General features: G+C 44.9%; 1 protein-coding gene across 2 annotated transcripts in view; it reads right to left on the reverse strand.

The window, feature by feature from the left end:
- Window positions 1-20000, reverse strand: part of xirp2a (xin actin binding repeat containing 2a) — a 62448-nt gene that overhangs the window by 26971 nt on the left and 15477 nt on the right. Inside the window, exon 1 of one of the 2 annotated variants that reach the window (XM_063211507.1) lies at window positions 5580-5883. The exons of the other annotated variant lie outside the window; for it this stretch is intronic. The gene's annotated coding sequence lies outside the window, so the exon portion shown is untranslated. Of the gene's footprint in view, window positions 1-5579; window positions 5884-20000 lie in introns of those variants that run through there. 2 annotated transcript variants of the gene reach the window in all.

The raw sequence follows: 20000 nt of genomic DNA on the forward strand, positions 1-20000 counted from the left end.
TGATGACCCAACCATGTTCCCAGAATGACACACACACACACGCACACACACACACACACACACACACACACACACACACACACACACACACACACACACACACACACACACACACACACACACACACACACACACACACACACACACTCACACACACACATGCGAATGCACGCTCACACACACGCACACACACACACGCATGTATGCACACACACACACAGCAGTGATACAACTATGTTCCCAGAAAACCCGTTTTAGATGCACAAGTATGGAGTACACGCAGAGTCAAACTTAGCAGCTCAGACATGAGCGAGGCAGGGGGAGAGAGAGGGAGAGAGAGAGAGAGAGAGAGAGAGAGAGAGAGAGAGAGAGAGAGAGAGAAAGAAGAAATGGGGTGAGATGAGGGAGACATATGACAGAAATAAAGACAGGAAGAAATAATTAGAGAGAGATGATGAGGCAAAGACCGATAAAGAGAGAGAGAAGGAGAAGGGAAGAAAGAGAGGGGAAGAGAGATTGCGGGGAGAGGGTGACAGAGGGGTGGTGGGGCTACGAGTGGTCAGCAGCCCAAAATAACAGGGATTTTACGTGATGTACCCGCAACCCCCCTGCACACACACACACACACACACACACACACACACACACACACACACACACACACACACACACACACACACACACACACACACACACACACACACACACACACACACACACACACACACACACACACACACACACCTCTCGCGCCTGGCGACACCCTACACCTGAGGTCAGCGGTAACACTAGCCTCTTCAAATAGAGCAGCGGAGACGGACAGACAGACAGACAGACAGACAGAGACGGACAGACCAGGGATAATACCACACTCGTTTATCTCCCAGGAACGACAGAACATCACGTCATGTCGCAGCACTGTCCTGAATGATGGACGGATGGATAGATGGATGGGTGGATGGATAGGTAGGAGGATGGATGGATGGATGGATGGATGGAGGAATGGATGGAGGAATGCAAGGGAGGATACAGAGATGGGTAGAGAGATAAATGGAGGAAGGGATCAAGGGAGCGAGGGAGGAATCCATGGGTGAAGGTAGAAAGGGAGGCATGATGAATGATGGGTGGATGAAACAGATGATGGATGGATGATGGATGGATGAATGGAGCGACAGACCTGTGCATGCCTGAGGAAAATAGTAGCCAACAAGAATGCAAGAACAATCCCCAGGATCTCTCTCTCTCACACACACATTCTCTCTCTTTCTCTCTCTCCCTACTACTCTCTCTCTCTCTCTCTCTCTCTCTCTCTCTCTCTCTCTCTCTCTCTCTCTCTCTCTCTCTCTCTCTCTCTCTCTCTCTCTCTCTCTCTCTCTCTCTCTCTCTCTCTCTCTCTCTCTCTCTCACACACACACACACACACACACACACACACACACACACACACACACACACACACACACACACACCGGAGTAATCCAGGCAGTGTAAAATAAAACCTGCCTTATTTTAGAGCCGGGCATTCACAGAGTCATGTTGCCTACACGGGGGGAGGATTCCTCTGTGTGTGTGTGTGTGTGTGTGTGTGTGTGTGTGTGTGTGTGTGTGTGTGTGTGTGTGTGTGTGTGTGTGTGTGTGTGTGTGTGTGCGTGTGCGTGCGCGTGTGTGCGTGCGTGTGACAGTGCCAGATAGGATTGCGTGAAGCAGGAAGTTCTTATTCTAAGTTGTGAGAGTTCGTTTGCACAGCGTCTTCCTTCTGAGGGCCTGAAAGGACATGGGGGAAGGTTTTCTTCTGTGCAAACTTTTCTTGAAACTTTGTAGCAGGCTAACAATATGGGCAGGCCACAATTTGAAGGAGACTTTTAAATACAAAAACAAAAAAATATTTGCCATAGAGTAACACTGGCTGGGACATAAACTACTAAAAGAGGCAAGATTATATTCATTAAAATAGTTTTAGTCCAGGTTACTAAAAGAAGCAGGGCACTATTAGGGCCAGGCTATAAAATCAGGAAATATGGTAGGCCTATATTTATTTTTTATTCATGTGCAGTGAATATATATGCCTCTATGCTGATCGGTCAGCCAGTCATTCAATTGGTTGGTAGGCCTATATTTATTTTGTATTCATGTGCAGTGAATATATATGCCACTATGCTGATCGGTCAGCCAGTCGTTCGATTGGTTGGTCAATTGTAAAACACTTTGACATTTCTTATGGTTCCCACACATTGTACAGTAGGGGTTACCTTTCTTAGCCAGGCTGCACCTTCCTAATGACGCAACACCTTCGGCCCTGCGAAATTAGTCAGGAAAAGAGCTTTTTCAAGTACTTTCTGAGCTCCGCCGGGCTGGGGAACTCCACCCACTTTGTCGGGAACCAATCAACTTTAAGCATCTCCAACGTCCCTGCGAAGAGGCGTGTTCAAGGCAGTGACGTGGTTTAAGTTTGGTTTAAACTTCGGCACAGCCCCTTCTGACATCGACCAGTTGCAAACCAAGGGAGGTGGGTTAACCATGCCGTTTGGAAACGTTATTTTTTATCTTCTTGGTCAGAACAGAATCTCGATACGAGATCTGGAATTCTATGAAAATCAGGCAATCCTTTCTAGATCTGGCTTTCCAAAAACGATCATTGTGAGAGGGACACACAGAGAGAAATTCTGTGAAGCCCATATTCTGTGCTCATATGGTAACACATGCTAAAGAATAGAGTTGGAATGTGGGTAAAAGATATTGACTGCCCCTCCTCTGTCTCAATCTGTAACCGGTTTCTCAAAATCATCATTAATAAGCAGTTAGAAACTGAGAAGGTTGGCAATGGGAAATTGCATTGCCACCAGGTAAAGTTGCTAACATAGTTAGCAATGACGCTGTCGTGAAACGCCCCCCAGGTTGCGAATGGAAATTGCTCGAAATGTAAGAAATGCGTTGTCCTCCCTTGCCCCCAAAGAATTTTAAAAAGCTGCAGTGAAATGGAGACACTTGTAGCAGCAATTTTGAGGCCCCCAAGACCCAGCCAGTGACGTACGTTGAGGCCCTTAAACCCAGTCAGTTACGTGGAGGCCCCTTACACCCAGCCAGTCAGTTGCGTAAAACAAGGGTGAGAGGAAAACAGAAATAGACAAGAGAGGGGACATAGGATGAGAGTCACCGAGACGGAGATAGAAAGAGACCGAAACAGCAAGACCGATCGAGAGCAGGCCAGAAAAAGACATTTAAGTGTGTAAGGAGGAAGATGAGAAACAGACGGAGGGACAGACAGGCAGACTGACTGAGGTCTTTAAGTTCTGTACACACACCAAGTGCCGCAAATGTGGCCAGAGTGGCGGACATAACTGATTTTGATGAGGGCAAAAAAAGTGGTGCTGGAAGGCTTTTTGCGTGTCCAAGGCATCAAAAGACAAGTTACATTTCATTTGCCTTTATATGGTAATGGCCTATGATGCAGTTTGGCGTCAACTAACTTCAATGTCAACATGTCCTATTGCACATGCCTCAAATGAGCTTCAACATGAGTTTTAGGCTGGCTGCTTCCAAACATCATTTTCTCTTTCACTGCTTTTGCCAGCTTTAGTCTGTGCAGTCCATTGGGATTGCTCAGCTATTTAATACATTTGCTGTGTTTTGTCTGTACTGTCTGTACAATTAAGCCTGTGTGACACGCTAAAACAGTAGGGGAAGGCTATACAGTATGGTTTGTAGGCTACTGGTGCAGTGTGTAGGCAGTGGTCCTGGCTTAAGTGGTGGCTTCTAAGTCTCTGTGACTATGGCCTCGTTGCCTCTGTGCGAAGCTAAGTGTAAATGTGCAGTATGTGTGTGTGTTGAGTGCTTCGGAATGAGGCAGAGTGTCCTGGTATGTCAACTGTATGAGATTGTAACTGTAACATGACTGCCTGACTGTATGGCCTGTGGCATGCCTGTCTCTAAGTCTGACCGAGGGCTCAGGGTTCTGGGTCAAGAGTGGCTATGACCAGGGCTGAGAGTGTCCTGTGGTATGCCATCTGTGTGTGTGTGTGTGTGTGTGTGTGTGTGTGTGTGTGTGTGTGTGTGTGTGTGTGTGTGTGTGTGTGTGTGTGTGTGTGTGTGTGTGTGCGTGCCTGCGTGCGTGCGTGCGTGCGTGCGTGCGTGTTTGCGTGCGTGCGTGTGTGCGTGCGTGTGCATGCATGCTGGGCCTGTGGTATGTAATCTGTATGGCTTCTGTGCCTCTACCTCTATATGCAGACTGCTGCTGTTGGCGAGACACTATAATAAGCACTCACACCACAGCCACACCACTCTCGCAGACTATGGTGGCCCTAGAGGGACACTAGGGACACACTCTCTCTCTCTCTGTGTGTCAGCCGTTAGCCTCTGTCCTTATTGTCTGTGACGCTGCATAGAACGCCACATTCAGCCTGAGATTCCTGTGCTTCTGAACCAGTTTCGTTCACAAGCATACACACACACATGCAGGCATGCGCACACAATCTATAGGTACCAGCCAGGAAATCAGAACATACTGACTCTCTCATTCCCGGAAACCTCTCTCTCTCTCTCTCTCTCTCTCTCTCTCTCTCTCTCTCTCTCTCTCTCTCTCTCTCTCTCTCTCTCTCTCTCTCTCTCTCTCTCTCTCTCTCTATCTCTATCTCTCTCTCTTTCTCTCTTTCTCTCTCTCTCTCTCTCTCTCTCTCTCTCTCAGAATAACAATCCCCAAAGGGTAATGAAGCACACACACATTACATGGTAAGGTGTAATGCAGTGGGGTGTTCGGACCTCTAAATTAGCCTCCCTCAAAATAGATGTCTGCTGTAAAATTAACTTTCATTTATCCCAGCACACACACTCACACACACACACACACACACACACTGCCTCTCTCAAGTAGGCAAACCAAATGCATACACACTTGCCCAGTGGCCAATAATTCTAAGAAATAATGTCCTGGCCATTAGGCTACAAAGTAAAAAGTAAAAGTCAAAAGTAAAAGTAAGGTAAAATAAGGTAACTTATACAAATAACCAATAAACCCGTGCACTTGTCTTACAGTCAGATGACTCACTGGTTGGATTGAATTTGTGGTGTGTTCTTGTTAGATTTTTAGTGTTTTTTTTTCAGTAACAACACCTCATTACATACAATGGAGTAACTACTATGTCATATCATGGGCTAGTGCTGTACTTACACCATCGGTTTACTTTTACTCTTACTTTGGACACCTCTGGGCTACACTACCCCAACATTTTAAACTCATACCCAACTCATACCCAAAAACTCCTACCACAGCCTGCTCTAGATACGCCTCGAAAAAGACCATAAGGGCGGAAACGTGTAGACATTGTAGCCAAATAAAAAGTAAAAAAATGTAACCTTGATTGCCTCAGATTTTCTCTACCTGGACCAACTCACATAGACAGAAAGAGAAAGCATCTCCCCCAAACCCCCCATACCCCCTACACACACAGAACACATTTCACATCTACTTCAACATTGAACATGGTTCAGTTTTGGGCCCCCATCTGATGTTTCGAGGCATAACTTCCACATACAAACCAACACTCACACACACACCACAAACACATTCACACACAGTGTCTTACCTGTGACAACTGTCCTGTCACCAAGAATACGCAGGTGTCACCAGGACCCCAATTAGAATCCCACCAGGAGACGACGACAAAGCTTGTTAAACTACGGTTGCTAAGATGCTAACTGGTGCAGCCGCTGCTACGTCCCGCGCTGCTGGGCTCTCTTGCCCTGGCTCTGAGCTCCTGTCTCAGGGTGTCCCACCGCCAACGCTCCCTGAGCGCGTGTATGTGTATGTGTGTGTCTGTGTCGTGTGTGTATATATGGATTAGTGTGAGTGGAGACCAGCTCCAGACGGGTCCTAGCACCTCAATGTCCTGAGACAGTGGAGACAGCTGACTTTATTTTAAACCCCCCCACCCCTACAGAGAGCGAGAGAGAGACAGAGAGAGAGACAGAGAGAGACAGAGAGACAGAGAGACAGAGAGACAGAGAGACAGAGAGAGAGAGAGAGAGAGAGAGAGACAGAGACAGAGAGACAGAGACAGAGACAGAGAGACAGAGAGAGAGAGAGAGAGAGAGAGAGAGAGAGAGAGAGAGAGAGAGAGACCCTCCCCTAGTAAAGATAGACAGACATAGAGACCCTCCAATCCAAAAGTGCCAGCAAAGAGAAAGAGAAAGAGAGGGAGCGAGGCCTTCCCCTAGAAAGAGCAGAGTGACAGGCAAACACTGAGTGGGGGGGGGAGACAGACAGACACAGAGAGAGAGAGAGAGAGAGAGAGAGAGAGAGAGAGAGAGAGAGAGAGAGAGAGAGAGAGAGAGAGAGAGAGAGAGAGAGAGAGAGAGAGAGAGAGAGAGAGGTGAATGGTAATGGTTTAGGGCAGTAGTGTGGAGAGAGGGGGTGGTGAGCGGGGGTAGTGGGGGGTTAGAGGGGTATGGGGTCTTTTTTTAGGGGTGCCTTACATGCCCACACCCTGAGGTCACACACACACAGACGCACACACGCACACACACACACACACACACACACACACACACACACACACACACACACACACACACACACACACACACACACACACACACACACACACACACACACACACACACACACACACACACACACACACATACACACACACAAACAAGCATATCAGTGAGACATACGTACACTCACAGTTACAGAAGTAGATCTGTGATACACACATTAAAAGAAAGAGGCAGATCACTGAGGAAGAGACACTGAAAGAGATGACACAGTTACAAAGCAAATACGAGAAACATCCAAGCAGACAGACAGACAGACAGGCAGGTAGGCTGGCAGGTAGGCAGGAAGACAGGCAGGCAAACAGACAGACACCAAGACAGGCAGACAGACAGGTAGGCAATCAAGAAGACAGACAGACAGACAGACAGACAGACAGACAGACAGACAGACAGACAGACAGACAGACAGACAGACAGACAGACAGACAGACAGACAGACAGACAGGCAGACACAGAGATGAAGACAGGTGGACATCCAGACAGGCAGACAGACAAGCCTGCAGTCAGGTAGGCAGAGACAGGTAAGACAGACAGACAAACACAGACAGACAGATGGACAGGTAGGTAAGCAAGCAGGTAGACAGAATGATTGAACGACAGACAGATGCAAACAGACGGACACAAATAAACAGGCAAGCCGACAGGTTCACAGATCAGACAGATCCAAAAGGCAAACAGATCAAGGGATATAGAGGGTGACCGACAGACATGCACACAGCCAGAAAGACAGACAGACAGACAGACAGACAGACAGACAGACAGACAGACAGACAGACAGACAGACAGACAGACAGACAGACAGACAGACAGACAGACAGACAAACAGAATGATAGAAACACACTGATGGCCACTGGGTAATAGGAGCCAACTCTGACACTCAAATGTATGCGTGTCAGACAGACCAGCCACACTACCGCATGGGCACAAAATAGCACAGTGAATCAGCTCAGCTCAGAACAGAAACACACACACACACACACACACACACACACACACACACACACACACACACACACACACACACACACACACACACACACACACACACACACACACACACACACACACACACACACACACACACACACACACACACACACACACACACACACACCAAACAGAAGTAGATTTGACCTCATAATGGAGAGCCCCACACAGCCATGAACCCATACAGTAGCCACATACCACCTGTGTGCGTGTGTGTGTGTGTGTGTGTGTGTGTGTGTGTGTGTGTGTGTGTGTGTGTGTGTGTGTGTGTGTGTGTGTGTGTGTGTGTGTGTGTGTGTGTGTGTGTGTGTGTGTGTGTGTGTGTGTGTGCACGCAAGTGCGCCTGCGCGGCATCTGCGTGCGTGTTTGTGTGAAGTGCATAATGTGAGGGCTAATATGAAGTGCATAATGTGTTTTGTAAACACATACTCTTGGCCGTTTGTTTAAAATAAAACAAAGTTTAACTACCGGTATTTCTAAAATGCACTTGTCGCAAAGGTGTGTTAATATGTATAAATTGATAAAAATGGTTTATGGATACAAAAATCTGTGTTTAAAAATGTCCTCATACATGTAATCCAGGCCTTATGTCAGATGATGAACAGTTTATAATTCCCACTATGCTGCTGTTGTGCTAACGACAACATCCCTAAACAGTAGCAGATCGAGCCTATGCTATTGATGATGTATGCTATACTAACAGCTAACGTCGTGAACCCAAACGACTCATTTTCAAAAACAACAACAGCAGCAACAACAACAACAACAGCAACAGCAATGACAACAACAATTAAAACAGAAGAGGTGGTTAGCCCTCCCATCACATGACTATGATCATGTGTAAAGAACGTGACGGGCATGTTTACATGTCCCATACACTTAAAAGAGAGTTAAGAAAAGCACTGGAAGAGCACAGACACCCGTCAAGGCAGCTCAGATGATCACCCGGAAAAGAATCTGGTTGAGACGTTGAGCATACCAACATACTGTCCAAATTCCAGAACGACATGTACATTCATGCCTTACAAACAAACGAACAAAATTCGACAAAAACATTAGCATTAGCAGGGGCTAGAAGAGTACAATATGGAGTCAGAGTCAGAGAGAAAACATGACATTTACAGTAGTTTGGAGACAAACAAACAAACAAAGCTGACCAAAAACAAACAAAGCAGACTAAAAATGGACTTCGTTGGCAGACGTTAAAAGAGAGCAATATGGCCTTTTACTTGAATTCCGAGGGCACACAACATTTATAAAAATGTGTTTGTACATGCTGTCTCTGACTCTGTACGTGGATCTGTAAGTGACAACTGAAAGTGGCTTAGAAGAAGCAAACAAGCATACAAAGCCGACGGGAAAATGACCTCGTTGGCAGAGGTTAAACGAGTGTAATATGCCCCTTTACTTGCACTCGCAACATATGACCTTTAAATGTATTTGCACATACATCTGACTCATCTGTATGTGGATCTGTTAGCAAAGGCCTAAAGTGGCTTTGGCGAAACAAACAAACAAACAAACAAGTCTGACCAAAAAAACAACCTCATTAGAAGAGGTTAAAAGAGTGTAATATGCCCCTTTAAACACAGGGAACGCATGACATTTGAAAAAAATGTGTCTGTACATGCTGTATCTGACTCCTGTCACTCCTGTACGTGAATGAGTGAGAGAAGGCCTAAAGTGGGTTTCAGGAGACAGGAGAGTTTATGGGACACAATGACCTTTCACCCTTTCAACCCTAAAAGTGACAAACACACCAAGAGCAGTGATCACATGACATCAGCGAGTATACCTATCTTATGACACCAGCCACTCTCGCTAAATGGCAAACTGGTAAGTGAGGCGTGTGTGTGTGTGTGTGTGTGTGTGTGTGTGTGTGTGTGTGTGTGTGTGTGTGTGTGTGTGTGTGTGTGTGTGTGTGTGTGTGTGTGTGTGTGTGTGTGTGTGTGTGTGTGTGTGTGTGTGTGTGTGTGTGTGCGCGTGTGCGTGTGTGTGTGTGCGCGCATGTTTGTACGACTAGCAAAAGTGATCTCTTTCATTCTCTCTTTTTCCCTGTCATTCTTTCTCAGTTTCTCTCTGCCTCTATTTTTCTCTCTTTCTCACAGTTGGGTTTCATCTAGGTATACAGTATACAAATTATTTTCTCTCGTTCCATTGCTTCTCTCACTCACTCTCCCTCTCTCCATCATTGCCTCTCCGTCTCTCTTTCACTAACTCTTTCAGTTTGCAATTTGTCAATATACAGTGCCCTCCATAATTATTGGCACCCCTGGTTGAGATGTGTTAAAAGCCTTAAAATAAATTCAGTGTTTATTGCAGAAGAATACTGTCACACTGAAAATTTTAGGAAAATGTAGCCTTCAACTCAAATGAATTGTAGGAAAATAAAAAAAATCCCTGACTAAAAAATAATTATTTTTCATTAAATCACCTGTTCCACAATTATTGGCACCCTTAACAATTCCCAGGAAATACATATAATTGAAGCATTTCTGTCATTTCTACAGTAGTTTACAAAGTTTACCAGAGTATGTAGGAACATTTAATTAGTAATTCATGACTTCCTGTTTCCCTGGGGTATAAATATGACGTGACACAGAGGCCATTTCTCTTATCCACTCTTAAACATGGGAAAGACAAAGGAACACAGCATACAAGTGAGGCAGATGTGCGTCGACCTTCACAGGTCAGGCAGAGGCTACAAGAAGATTGCACTCAACTGCAGCTGCCCATATCTACTGTGAGAGGAATAATTAAGAAGTTCAAAACAACTGGAACAGTGGTAAACAAGCCTGGACGAGGACCCAAGTTTATTTTGCCACCACGCACAGTGAGGAGGATGGTAAGAGAAATATCTCCAAAATATCTCCAAAGCTCACTGTTACAGAATTACAACAAATGGTAGCATCCTGGGGTCACAAAGTCTCCAAATCAACCATCAGGCGCTGTCTACACGCCAACAAGCTGTTTGGGAGGCATGCACGGAGAAAACCTTTCCTCACCCACAATCATAAACGTAAACGTCTGGAGTTCGCCCAGCGGTATTGGGGCTTCAACTGGGACCGTGTGCTTTGGTCAGATGAGACCAAGATTGAGCTTTTTGGCAACAAACACTCTAAGTGGGTCTGGCGTGCCACGAAAGATGCGCATGCTGAAAAGCACCTCATACCCACTGTGAAGTATGGGGGTGGGTCAGTGATGCTGTGGGGCTGTTTCGCTTCCAAAGGCCCTGGGAAGCTTGTTAGGGTGCATGGCATCATGAATGCTTTGAAATACCAGGACATTTTAAATCAAAATCTGTTGCCCTCTGCCAAAAAGCTGAAGATGGGTCGTCACTGGGTCTTTCAGCAAGACAATGACCCTAAACATACGGCCAAATCTACACAGAAATGGTTAACCAGACACAAAATCAAGCTCCTCCCATGGCCATCTCAGTCCCCAGACCTCAACCCCATTGAGAACCTGTGGGGTGAGCTGAAGAGGAGAGTACAGAGGAGAGGACCCAGGTCTCTGGATGATTTAGAGAGATTCTGCAAAGAGGAATGACTGAAGATCCCTCTTTCTGTCTTTTCCCATCTTGTGAAACATTATAGGAGAAGATTAGGTGCTGTTTTGTTGGCAAAAGGGGGTTGTACAAAATATTAACAACAGGGGTGCTAATAATTGTGACACACATTATTTGATGTCAAATAATTATTTCTTTATGTGGGATTTTTTCCCCACTGAATAAATGCACTTGTATTGAAGGTTGGATTTTTCTCTTTTTTTCCATTAAGGTCCCATATTATTTAGAGAAAAATAATAATAATTGGAAGCTAAAAAACACATCTCAACCAGGGGTGCCAATAATAATGGAGGGCACTCTACATCTTATTCAAAATTCAAGCATTTGAAATACAGTATGGCTCCTAAATAAGCATCAGTGTGGTGTCAGTGCGCCTCTAAATGCACACGAGTGACTTTTTTTAAAGTTGGTCTGACTCATTGGCACTTCACTTACAGTGGCACTTGGCTCAGGATCACAAGACCCCTGGTTATGTTTGGCAGCCGTTACTCAAACGTTAGTATAGCGTATATGACAGCTGTAACTCAAGCCCCAGTAATAATTTCACTGCATGTTTTACTTACTGAAATTTTATGCATGTGACAAATAAAACCCCTTGTGTTCTTATATGTGACTGGATTTCAATTCCAGAGTCACATGTTTCAGAGCCAAATGGAGAAAAACGCTACTTTTTGCAGAATGTTTAAGTTGAGGTCACTTCTCGTTGCTTCAGAAAGTGTTGCTTTTTGTTAAGAAAATAGTATTTATTTATATATTCAAAAACATGCATTTTTTATTTTAAAGGGGTAACTTGACATTACAGCTGTAACTCACATTTTGGTACAGCATAACATATATTACAGCTGTCACTCAAGCATTAGTATGATATATATGACAGGCTGCACTCTCTGTGTGCATAAACACTCGTTCATAAATACCTGTGATCATCCACCAACAATTCACCATGGAATGAAGTTCAACTGTCACACTGTCACACACTGGTGACATATTGTGACATGGTGACATCTGAAGTTGAATTGTGAGTGTCAAGGAAGTTAAGACATATGGTGGATGTTTTTTTTATCAACACTTATTCTTTATTTATTTATATTTTCATATTTTAAGAAACTCAAACAACAGAACAAAAATTGGCGATGCCTATGGCTTTGGCCAACCAAACAATCGTTTTTTTTAAGTTGTAGAATACCAAGGTACTCATCTTCTTTGTAAAAGACTTCCTGACGAAGGCTTTATGCTGAAACTTGTCGAAGTGTTTTAAATCATGTCATGCCCAGTAGAATAAATGCATGTTAACTAAGATAAGAGCCTTGGTGTTCTAAAGTGGTGTGCACTTGGCACTGGTGTGCAATTGGCACTGCTCTCAGGATTCGATTTGATTACGATTCGGGAGGTAGCGATTCGATTTGATTCAATTCAATTCAATTCTACGATGCATTGCAATGCATTACGTTTCTACTGAAAGCAAAGCAAATGTTTTATCAGTCATGATGAGGCAATACAAGTAGTCAGATACTGAGCAACATTTTATTGGCTGTTTTCTGTATCAATCTTGCAGTTTTCAATGCTTGGAAGTGCTTTTATTTAATTTAACATTCATTTTCTTCTGAAATATCCACGGAAGTTATTGAAACTTGAAAAATTTGCCACATCGATTATGGAACTTGCCGCATTGAATTGAATTGTCCATGCCCCGCATTGCATGGCATTGCAGAATCGATTATTGTTGACACCACTAGTTAAAAGTGTTCTAGAACTTTTAAATTGAACTAAAGCCTGTCACCAAAGAGCACCATCTTTAAAAAGTACTACCAGGTAGCATTCCAACTCCACCTGATTCTCTGTTTTTTTGTTTTGTTTGTTTGGGGTTTTTTTGTGCCTTAACTATGTGATTATCCTGTTTACATCTCTGTATGAAGTGGGAAGGCCCAAGTGGATGAAGTACATTGTGTTTCCACATACGTGTCGACGGGGTGTAAGTGTGGGGAATTTTTATTCTTTGGAGGAGGAGTGTTTACAGGTATGTATTTGAAATACTGGCTGCTCTGACTGGAGGGGAGCAGAGAGAAGGTTGGATTCATATGAGAGAGGGAAAGTGTGTGTCTGTGTGAGCGTGTGTATGAGTGTCACTGTGTGTATGTGTGTGTGTGTGTGTGTGTGTGTGTGTGTGTGTGTGTGTGTGTGTGTGTGTGTGTGTGTGTGTGTGTGTGTGTGTGTGTGTGTGTGTGTGTGTGTGTGTGTGTGTGTGTGTGTGCGTGTTGGCGGGGGGGGGGGGGGTTGTCATGTGATGGGGAGTTAGATTTGGGAAATGTCATTCTGTATACAGACAGACAGAGAGGGGGGGAGACATCTGATACAGGAGGCACTGATGGTTGCACCTTCCTTCGCTCTCTATCTCTCTGTCTAACTATTGCTCTCTATTTCACAATTCATCTCGCTTTTGATGTCCCTTCTTTCCCTTCTTCACTGTGTCACTATGTCTTCATAATTCACTATGACTCTTTCTCAGTCAGGACCCCTATGCATCATCATCATCATCATCATCATCTCTCTCGCTCTCTCTCTCGCTCTCTCTCTGACTTCCACCTTTCCTCCCCTCTCCTTAAGTGTGTCTGTCGCTCTCTCTCCCCCTCTCCCCTCTCCCTCCTGTGTATGTGTGTCTTCCTCTGTCCCCCTTTCCACTCTCCCCAAGTGTGTGTGTGTGTGTGTGCGTGTGAGAGTGTGTGCGTGTGTCAGTTGCATCATGCTTCAGTCTCGTCTTATGCAACTCTCTGAGCTCCGAGTGCAACTCATGACTAGTTGCCTGCAACCTTCACATGCCTCCCGAACCTCCCGCACCTCCTCTCTTCCACTCCTCCTCTCGGTCTCCTCTCCTCCATTCCTATACCCCCCCCTGTGCCTCCGGCACTTCCATTTCTCCCCCTCTTCTCCTCCACTCCTCTCCTCCTCCCACTCTTCTCTCCTGTCCTCCTCCATTCCCCCGCTCCTCCTCTTCATCTCTCCTCCTCCTGCTACCAATCTACTTCCCTCTCCTACACTCCATTTCTCCTCTGCTCCTCCCTCACTCATCTCTTTCATGTCTCCACTCCCCACTCCTCTATCCCTCCTCTTCTCCATTCCTCCACTCCACCACTTGCACTCCTCTCCACTTCTCCTCTACTCCTCCCTCCTTTTTTCCACGCCACTCCTCTCCTCTCCTCCATTTCTTCCCTCTTCCTCTCCTACCCTCCCATTTCTCCTGTCCTCTGCTACGTCTCCTGGCTCTCCTCCATTTCTCCTTTCCCCCTCTCCTCTCTCTTCCATTCCCCTCCTTTCCTCTCCTGCTTTTCTCCGCATACCACCTACTTCCTCCTCCTTCACACCTCCGGTCCTCTACCTCTCCTGTCCTCCCTCCATCTCCATACCTCTCCACATCTCTATCTTTCTCTCTTCCTCTCCTCTTCTCCCCTTCACTCCTCATCTCCACGTCTACACTCCTCTTCTCCTCCCCTCTTCTCCTCTTGACCTCTCTTCTCACCCCTCTTTTTTACTCCTTCCCTCCTCCTCTCCACTTCGCTTTCTCCTCCTTCCCTCTTCTACCACAAATCCCTTTCCCTATCTCCTCCTGCCATGCCATGCGTGCCCCTCCAACTCCACCTCCCCCTCTTTCCACCCCTGTAGAATAGCCTGTGACTCCCCCCCCCACAAAAAAAAACCCCTGAGACTTCTAGTCATACCACCTCCCATCCTTCCACCTCTGTGCCCCCCGTACCCCACCCCTCCCCTCAAAAAAAAGAAAAAAGGAAAGAGAGACGCCTCCAGTCATACTCAGCATTCAGTACAGCAAATACCCTTGGACATATCCGGTACCACTAGGATAGTGCTGGGCATACCTCACATGCTCATACAACGCTTACAGCCACACACACACACACACACACACACACACACACACACACACACACACACACACACACACACACACACACACACACACACACACACACACACACACACACACACACACACACACACACACACACACACACACACACACACACACACACACACACACACGTGGAAGGACACACACAGACACACACTGCCATGTACACATTCACGACCAGTAGAGGGAGCCATAGTAAGGTATAGTCATCCCAGACAAGCAGACACGCACACACACGCACACACACGCACACACACGCACACACACGCACACAGACGCACACACACACACACACACACACACACACACACACACACACACACACACACACACACACACACACACACACACACACACACATATATATATGTGCATACTGAGCAAACATAACACAGCCCAAAAACATCACCTGACTCACATATCGCGTACACACTTCATTCGTGTATCATCATCTGAGTCACAAGTCTTTGCTTAAAACAGCATACACACAAACGCACACACACACACACACACACACACACACACACACACACACACACACACGCACACGCACACACACACACACACGCACACACACACACACACACACACACACACACACACACGGGACGGGCAGGCAGGCAGGCAGACAGGTAAGACAGATAGACAGGTAGGCCGACAGACAGATAGGCAGATAGACAGATAGTGAAGTATCTTACACTAGTCTCAGAAACCCTAATTGGACTCTCACCAGCTGGTATGCTGGTATACAGATAGACAGGTAGGCCGACAGACAGATAGGCAGATAGACAGATAGTGAAGTATCTTACACTAGTCTCAGAAACCTCACACACACACACACACACACACACACACACACACACACACACACACACACACACACACACACACGCACACACACACACACACACACACACACACACACACACACACACACACACACACACACACACACACACACACGGGACGGGCAGGCAGGCAGGCAGACAGACAGGTAAGACAGATAGACAGGTAGGCCGATAGACAGATAGGCAGATAGACAGATAGTGAAGTATCTTACACTAGTCTCAGAAACCCCAATCGGACTCTCACCAGCTGGTATGTTTCGCCTTCGTCTGCACCATACCTGGGAAGCCCCCACTAACAACAAGCTTTCGATTGATGCTCTGTATCAAAAATCCTTGCATGTGATTGGATAAACAACCTGTCCTCATCTGGACTGATGTGCCACTTCAGCCACTCACATTGAACTCGACCCGTGACGCGGCTGAGAATGACAGGTGGAGGAAGACCCAAAATGCCGCCCATCCTTGGAAAATCCCATCCAGCGATCAATATTGGCTCATTCGTTCGGTAATATTTCTGATTTTCACGGTCCTCAGATGGTGAGGAAACCGGAACGCCCTTGCATGTAGTTTGGTGGAACGCAGCCAGGTGGCAGAAGTCTGCAGGCTGCAGAAACCCCCAACAGGCATTACAAGGTGGTAGCTATGGAACCACACACACTATCAAGAGCAAACTTTCCAGCGAGCAGCTGGTTTGCTTATCACAGATTTGCTGATAGGACTGCTTATAGTAGCAAGGACACAAACAAAGCAGTGGTCAAGAGCACACAGACGCTAACTTTATAGACGTCAACAGTAGCATGTTGTTACAGTGGCAGAGGTGACAACTAGCATGTAGCTACCTCAATGTGGTCAAAGGTAAATCCTGTAGCACAGTGTTTTCCAACCTTTTCTGTCTTGCGTACCACCTAAGCCTTTTGTTGTGCCATGAGTACTCCTTAACTCATGCTCTATATCTCTTCGTATATCTAGGGAAGCTACCTCTGTCTGACAAAAAACCCTGGACATTTCTAACTCAATGGACCTTTTTGCTTGTATGCAATGGCATTCTTCATTCAGTGTCCAGGAAAGTCGTCGTCCCCCCTGGGCCATCACATCCTAATGAGGAGGAAGCGTGTACCGTGAGTGTCAGCTGTAGAGCAGTAGAGTGTCAGCTGTCATGCTTCTCATTAAATAGGCCGACTGTTTGCCTACAGTCATATAGTCACTCTCACTTCCTCATATCCACACCTGATTGCCTACACTTCATGGCAGCACTTGTGTATTTAAAAGGCCCTTATGAAATGCACAATAACAGCACAGTTGCAGCGAATTGTTGATGTCTTAATTTAACATCAATGTCTTAGTTAACATACTGTCACTCTCAAGTCAGCTTTCTCTCTCTCTCTCTCTCTCTCTCTCTCTCTCTCTCTCTCTCTCTCTCTCTCTCTCTCTCTCTCTCTCTCTCTCTCTCTCTCTCTCTCTCTCTCTCTCACCCCCTCTCTCTCTCTCTCTTTCACACACACACACACACACACACACACACACACACACACACACACACACACACACACACACACACACACACACACACACACACACACACACACACACACACACACACACACACACACGCACACACACGCACACACACACACACACACACGCACACACACACGCACACAGGCACACAGGCACACAGGCACACACCCACCCACACAAAGAAGCACTCTCACTTCAACACTCTACTTTCATCTCAACTGCACTTCTCCAAATCACCTCACTGCATACAGTCCTATTCCCACCATATAAAAAGCACTTCCTAATCACACTATCTTGGTAATTCAAAATCGTATGATTGCAGTAACAGCATGTATGCATTACACAAGTCATGTAGACTCTTAGGCTACTGCAGAGGGTCCATCGACAGGCTTATGAGTGATTCTCTAATTCGCCTACACTTTTAAGTCCGTGGATTTTATTTGGCAATTTCACTAACTATTAACTGCATCCAATGATGTTTTGGAGATTAGAAAACATTTTTCTTTCATATAATACAGAAAGTGTAGACATAGCATTATTGCCCTCAGCAAGAATGAATATTTAATACTGGTTTTGGGCGTTTTCATGCCGTCCTGTTTTCCAAATGTCAGATTCAGTCTTCATATTAGCATGTAAAGAAACTTGTTTTGCCCAAGACGATTGCAAATGTTGATTCACAGTAATCATCACAATATGACAAAACTGTCAGAAAGACCACTGTCCTTTCCATTATACATGAAATTTGCCATTTTGTGTGTGTCCACGAAAACTGTGTTAACCGTGTCACGGTCTGAAACTTCCTCCATAAATCAGTAATGGTTTGGTCTTAGGCCATACGAATAACATCACGTGATGTCATAACCTCTTTGGCAGGATACGGGAAGACTTTTTGGTAAATTTTGAGCTCCGTCCTTCCATAATTTAATCCAATCTTTTTCATGTTCTCATAGCGGGAAAATTGCCTGTCAACTGTGTTATCAACATATTCATAAGAATCTGAATTAGAAATCACATGTAGAAAAACACAGATAAAGCATACAGATACATGAATTGATTAAGGTGTTGTGGTGGAACTTCTGAGGCCCTCAGTTAGCACAACACCATAAAAATGGCTGAAATGTCAACGGTGTTACCGTCAATGGTGTTACAATTAAGTATGACAGGGTTGCCAGATGAGGCTGATGATTTCCAGCCCAAAAAATGATCAAAATCCGCCCTAAAAACGCGCCCAATTCTATTGATTTATATGGCAGTGGGAAGGTTTTTCTGATAGATGCCATTTTTACCCGCACACGGCCATCCTAAGCAGCCCAATTGGGCGGGAACCAGCCCAATCTGGCAACACTGTTGACAGTTGAGGAGTATGTTTTTGCCAATTTATATCCATATTGACAGACAAACAAACAAAATAATTTGTGTTCTTGGGAGATGGGTTTGTCTGCTCTGTTTTTTTCTCCTAAAAAAGTGCCGACTTGTTCCCCTGCACTGTTGACCGTAACACAGTTGAGTAACACGGTTGACTGTTTTGAAAGTGTTTTTGCGCTATTGATCCCTTATGTGTTGGAAAAATCCTATGAACATACACTAGGGATTATCTCTGGAGAAGGAAGTCTTGTGTAAGGAGGGTGACTATATTCAAATCAGACGTTACAGGGATTTATGATGAAAAATGTGTCAGTCTGTATCACAGTGACTCATAAAATCCTACTTATGAAGCTCAACAATCACATTTTCTATATCAGTTGCACAGATTAATGACAACATTACTGCTAAGGGACATAAGCACTTTCAAACATATATTGTTTCAACTCTGTAGTATTTTTATATATGTTTGAAGTGACATAGTATTTGTCCATAACACTGTTGACAAAATAATTAAGCAAATGTTCGCTTTCATTAGAGTATTTATCAAATGATTTAAGATTAAGCTTGGCAATTTGTTTGTTTGGAAACTTAAATATATACACTATGTAAACATCTAGGTCATTTAGTTGAAAAAAAATACTGATAATTGACATTTTGCTTTTGCCAAAAGCGTAGGGGAATTGTAGAATCACACTTATTCACTCTTTGCTGAAAATACTCAACTACATCATAACAACATTGCTATGACATTACAGAGGGCCTTAAGTACCAGATTAAGAGATGGTCATTACAATTTTGGTGACAGCAAGGTCATAACATAGGCTCTGTTCAAAGGGGTCAACAAGGTCAATTAGACCTAACAAGTTGCAATTTAAGACAACCGGCAAGACTAACCTGAAGGTCATACAGTCTTACAAAGACTTAATGCTTATTGACATTCTAAGTGGCAGAATTGAAATTGTGCAAACACATGTAGGGATCATGTTTCTATAAAATTTACATTACACATGCAGAATATAATCAAGAAAAAAAACACATTGCAAAAAATATACTGTTATGAAACGTGCTGTGCAACTAAATAAGGTATCAACTTCACACAATGGTCACCCCACCCTGACATCTGCTTCTCAAAAAGGTCCAAATGACCCAAAGAAGGCAGAATGAGCATGTATGCATCAAGCCTAAGCTCACAGCATGTCCATAGAAGCGTCAGAGCATCAATTAATGATATAAGCAGAA

Source organism: Engraulis encrasicolus, chromosome 12 (assembly GCF_034702125.1).
Source record: "Engraulis encrasicolus isolate BLACKSEA-1 chromosome 12, IST_EnEncr_1.0, whole genome shotgun sequence".
Taxonomy (NCBI): domain Eukaryota; kingdom Metazoa; phylum Chordata; class Actinopteri; order Clupeiformes; family Engraulidae; genus Engraulis; species Engraulis encrasicolus.